The 5922-nt window shown below is 43.3% G+C and overlaps 1 protein-coding gene across 2 annotated transcripts in view; it reads left to right on the forward strand.

The window, feature by feature from the left end:
- LOC140195241 (AT-rich interactive domain-containing protein 2-like) overlaps positions 1–5922 on the forward strand; it is a 385533-nt gene that overhangs the window by 360298 nt on the left and 19313 nt on the right. The gene's annotated exons all lie outside the window — the stretch shown is intronic.

Raw genomic sequence — 5922 nt, forward strand, 5'->3', positions numbered from 1 at the left:
TTTAAAAAGGAGCATTTTACAGGACTCGGCACATTATTGGCAGACCAGTCCATTCAAAGAGAGAGAGAGCTTCACACAGGTCAGGGACAAGAATTTTAAAAAGGAGCATTTTGCAGGGCTCGGCACATTATCAGTAGACAAATCAATTTGAGGAGAGCGCGTCAGGGAGAAGAGTTTAAGAAAGGACTGCTTCACAGGGCTCGGCGCATTAGCAGTGGACCAATTGATTTGCAGAGAGAGAGAGAGTGTGCACTTCACACAGGTCCAGACAAGAATTTTAAAAAGGAGCATTTTGCAGGGCTTGGTGCATTAGAGGTGGACCAATCAATTGGCAATTCATTAGCAGGAGCAAATGAAAGTAAAGCAGGGTCAAAGCTGAGTGGCCATTGTGTGAGTGGTCCACTGTAAGAGTGGGACCTTTGGCGAGGAGGCACAGGTAAGTAGCAGGTAAGGCTTTTGTAGTGTTGAATAAAAATAACTTAAATTGCAGTTAATTAAATAAAGGGATGATGCAGGATCAGGTGGTATGCTGTAGCTGCATGATGTGGGAACTGGTGGACCGTGCTGTGGTTCCTGGTGACCACATCTGCATCAAGTGTTGGCTGCTCAAAGAACTCAGGCTTGAAGTTGATGACCTGGAATATGAACTTCAAACACTGCAATCAGGGAGGGGGAGAATTACCTGGGTTCTCTTATTTCAAGAGGTAGTCACATTCACTAGATTAGCTGCCTCAAATTCGGTCTGTGGTCAGGGGCAAGAGGGCGTGACTGCGAGTGAGGTGGGCAGTGGGATCCGAGATGCAGTGCTGGAGGAACCCCAGCCCTTGATCTTGTGCAACAGGTCTGAGATTTTTACTGATGAGAGTGGGTGCTGTAGGAGGGATGAGCAACCTAACTATGGCAGTATAGTTCAGGGAGCCGTTCAAGAGGGGGAAGAGAAGAGAAATGTAGTGTAATTGGGGATAGTATAATCAGGGAACTAGACAGAGTTTTCTGTCGCAAAGAGAGAGTGTCCTGAAGGCTGTTTTGCCTGCCTGGTGCCCGGATTTGGGACAGAGAAATTTGCAGTGGGCGGGGAAAGATACAATTGTCATGGTCCATGTGGGTACCAACGACATAGGTAGAATGAGGAAAGAGGTTCTGCTGAGGGAACTTAAGTAGCTAGGGACTAAATTAAAAAGCAGAACTAAAAAGGTGGTAATCCCTGGATTACTTACCTGAACCACATGCAAATTAGCTTAGGGTCAAGAAGATTAGAGAGTTAAATACATGGTTTAAGAATTGGTGTGGGAAAAATGGGCTTGAATTCATGGGAAATTGGCACCAGTATTGGGGAAGGAGGGAGCTGTACCAGTGGGACAGGCTCAACCTGAACTGTGATGGGACCTGGATCCTAGAAAATCACATAACTCATGCTGTGGATAGAGCTTTAAACTAAATAGTAGGGGGATGGGTTCAACAGGTTGGAGAAGTAAAGTGTGGATAAAGAAAAAGATATAAAAAAGAGAAATGTAAGAGTGGAGCGAAGAAAAGTCAACTGCAAAAGAGTAAAAGATTACAAGATTTTAAAAGCACAATGAGTGCAAGGGCACTTTATTTGGTTGCAGGGTGGACAGGATTGGGAATTAAATGTACAAAGATTTAATACAGAAGGTAAGGGAGATGGGGTATCGCTCTTAATTAAAGATGACATCAGGGCGATAGTGAGAGACGATATAAGATCTAAGGAGCAGAATGTTGAGTCTATCTGGAGATAGAGATTGGAAATAGTAAAGGGAAAAAATCACTGGTTTGTTGATTGTGGGAGTTGTCTATCGACCATTACAGTGGCGCAGACAATAAACAGAGAGATATCTGAGGCATGTAAGAATGGAACAGCAGTTTCATGGGGGACTTTAACTTGTACATAGATTGGGTGAATCAAGTGGGTCGAAGCAGTCTTGAGGAGGACTTCATAGAATGCATCTGTGTTGGCTTTCTTGAACAGCATGTTACTGAACCTACGAGGGAACGTGTTGTCTTAGATCTGATCCTGTGCAATGAGACAGGTAGTGATCTTATAGTTAGGGATCCTCTTGGAAAGAGTGATCACAGTATGATAGAGTTTCTCATACAAATTGAGGGAACAGTAGTTCAATCTAAAACCAGTGTATTATGCCTTAAAAAATGGAGACTACAATGGGTTGAGGGAGGATTTGGCTGGTGTAGACTGGGAACACAGGCTATATGGTGGGACGATTGAGGAACAGTGGAAGACTTTCAAAGCGATTTTTCATAATACTCAACAAAAGTATATTCCAGTTAAAAGCAAGGACAGTAAGGGTGGGGAGAGCCAGCCTTGGATAACTAAGGAAGTAAAAGAAAGCATCAAACTAAAAGCTCTGACATACAAAGTCCCCAAGAGTAGTGGGAATCTTGGGGACTAGGAAAACTTTAAAAAGTAACAAAGAACCACTAAGCAAGCAACAAAGAAAGGGAAGCTATATTATGAAAATAAACTGGCAGAAAATATAGAAATGGATAGTAAAAGTTTTTATTGTTAATATAAAGCAGAAAAGGGTGACTAAAGTGAGCGTAGGTCCCTTGGAGGACGAGAAAGGGGAATTGATATTGGGTAATGAGGAGATAGCAGAGGTTTTGAATGACTATTTTGTGTTGGTCTTTACGGTGGATGCCAAAGTGAGATGTTGTAGATGTGATGGGAAGTGAGGACCTTGATACAATAGTTATCACTAAAGAGATAGTGCTGAGCAAACTTGTGGCCCAAATATAGACAAGTCTCCTGGTCCTGATGGAATGCATCCCAGGGTACTGAAAGAAATGGCAGAAATGATAATTTACCAAAATTGTCTGGACTTTGGGCAGGTCCCAGCAGATTGGAAGACAGCGAATGTCACGCTACTATTCAAAAATGGGTGTAGGCAAAAGGCAGTTAACTATAGGCCGGTTAGTTTAACATCTGTAGTTGGGAAAATGGTTGAAGTTATCATTAAAGAAGAAATAGCAAGTCATCTGGAAAGAAATGGATCCATCAGGCAGGGGCAACATGGATTCAGCAAAAGCAGATCCTGTTTGACAAACTTACTGGAGTTCTTTGAGGATATAACGAGTGCAGCGGATAGAGGGGAACGTTATTTACTTGGATTTCCAGAAGGTGTTCAATAAGGTGTCACATAAGACTTATCCACAAGATAAGGATTCATAGAGTTTCGGGTGATGTATTAGCATGGAAAGAGGAATGGTTAAGTAATAGAAAGCAGAGAGTTGGGATACATGGGTGTTACTCTGGTTGGCAATCTGTGGTGAGCGGTGTGCTGCAGGAGCTGATGCTGGGCCACAGCTGTTCATGATTAACGATCTGGAAGAAGGGGCCGAGTGTAATGTATCTAAGCTTGCTGATGATACTAAATTGAGTGGAAAAGCAAATTGTGCAGCAGATACGGAGAGTCTGCAGAGTGATATAGGTAGGTTAAGTGAGTGGGCAAGTGTGGTGGCAGATGGAATACAATGTTAGTAAATGCAAGGTCATCCACTTTGAAAGGAAAAATGAAAGAGCAGATTATTATTTAAATAGTAAAAAAAACATTGCAGCATGCTGCTGTGCAGAGGGACTTGGGAGTGCTTGTGCATGAATCACAAAAGGTTGGTTTGCAGGTGCAGCAGGCTATCAAGAAGGCAAATGGAATGTTGGCCTTCATTTCTAAAGGGATACATTATGAACAGGGAGGAGTACTGCATGCAGTTCTGGTCTGCTTACTTGAGGGAGGATATACTGACTTTGGAAGCGGTGCTGAGGAGGTTCACCAGGTTGATTCCAGAGATGAGGGGGTTAGACTATGAGGACAGGTTGAGTCACCTGGAACTGTACTCACTGGAATTCAGAAGAATGAGAGGAGATCTTATAGAAACATCTAAAATTATGAAGGGGATTGATATGATAGAGGCAGGAAAGTTGTTTCCACTGGTAGCTGAGACTAGAACTAGGGGACATAGCCTCAAGATTCGGGGGAGTGGATTTAGGATGGAGATGAGGAGGAACTGCTTTTCCCAGAGGGTGGTGAATCTGTGGAATTCTCTGCTCAATGAAGCAGTGGAGGCTACCTCACTAAATATATTTAAGACAAGGTTGGATAGATTTTTGTATAGGGGAATTAAGTGTTATGGGGAAAAGGCAGGAAGGTGGAGATGAGTTCGTGGCCAGGTCAGCCATGATCTTATCGAATGGCAGAGCAGGCTTGACAGGCCAGATGGCGTACTCCTGCTCCTATTTCTTATGTTCTTAAGTTGCTGCTGACCAATTTCAACGTTAGGCGGGTTGCAATGTGTTGAGGTTGTTCAGAAGGCTGGAGTTTTATGTGCACCATGGTCAGCCTCTCAAAACACTTTGTGATCGTGCATGTCAGAGCCATTGGGTAGAAGTTATTTAGGTACATTACCTTATTTCTTTATAACCTTGGGATGATAGTGGTCTTATAGTATATGGGAACCTCAGATTGAAACATTAAGAGGTTAACAATGTCTGTAGATAACCCTCTCTGATAATCTGCACAGGATCTAAGGTTCTCAGCACATGATCAGGGACATCATTTGGGCTAATATTTTCACCTGTTCATTCTCGGGAAAATGGATCTTAAGGTCACTGGTTTCTTTGGGTTCACGTGCATTAGTGGGTGGTAATATACCAATCCCCTTTTGTTCAAAAAGTGCATTGAATGTGATTAGCTCATCAGGAAAGGATTTGCTGCTGTTGGCAGTGCTGCCTGACTTTGTTTTATAGCTGTTATAACATGCAAGGCTTGACACACCTAGTGGCTTGTCTGGAATACAGTTTTGTTCTGGTATCGTCTCTTGGTATCGCTGATAACTTTACAGACAGCATAACTCAATTTCTTGTAAAAGTCACTGTCACCTGATTTGAATACTGCAGTTCTGGACTTCGGCAGGACGTGGGTCTCCCAGTTCATCCAAGGTTTCCAGTTTGTGAACACCCAAATTGTCCTCTTTGGTACACAGTCCTCAACACATGCAGTACGATATATGATAAATGCTTGAAGGAGAAATCAGTGACTGAGTGACTTTATGATTCAGTAAATTGGTGTACTTAACATGTTTTAATAACTTCATCAGTACCTTTGAAACAAGTGTCATTGACAATTTTGTATTGCTGTGTGGTGTCCTAATTATCTAAATGCAGTTCTTTTGTTTTTTTTTTCAATGTCATATAGAAATGAATCTTTTTCTGATCTGTCTTAAATACACGAGCGAGGGCCTCCATCAGTCAGAGTTTATCATGGATATTGCATCCTAGCTGTCAAGATACGCAAGCCTGGGCAGTACGATAGGGAGAGCAAGCTGTTGCCCATGTAGCAAGCTCCCCCTCTCCACGCATCTGATGAACCCAAAGGAATAATAGAGACCAATACAGTTTGGTACCAGCAGGGTCGCAGGAGTTGAATTGCCAGTCAGCATTGAACTCAATATAGGACAGCCTTAGGGACTCCAGCTCCAGACTTTTCCTTCGCGGTTTACTCCTGAAGGCTTTCCCATGAGTGGGTATAGCCGCTAGGCAGCGGAGGTTTGAGAGCCGAGACCCTTCGTCTAGTCCTGACGAAGGGTCTCGGCCCGAAACGTCGACCGTACCTCTTCCTAGAGCTGCTGCCTGCCCTGCTGCATTCACCAGCAACTTTGATGTGTATTGCTTGAATTTCCAGCATCTGCAGAGTTCCTCGTGTTTATGTGGAGGTTTGAGATCAGACTTTTCCTTTTCCTAGATGAACTGCCAACCACGGCTGACAAGTCCCATCTGCCCAAAGTGACTGGTTTTAAGGTACCAGTAACCTACCTTTGCCCCTTCAGTAGAAATGGTTCCACCAGGCTTAGTGGTTAAGTCACACTTGAAGGCCAGGAGCTGGACTTGGTTGT

This window comes from Mobula birostris, chromosome 3 (genome assembly GCF_030028105.1).
Source record: "Mobula birostris isolate sMobBir1 chromosome 3, sMobBir1.hap1, whole genome shotgun sequence".
NCBI classification, from domain to species: domain Eukaryota; kingdom Metazoa; phylum Chordata; class Chondrichthyes; order Myliobatiformes; family Myliobatidae; genus Mobula; species Mobula birostris.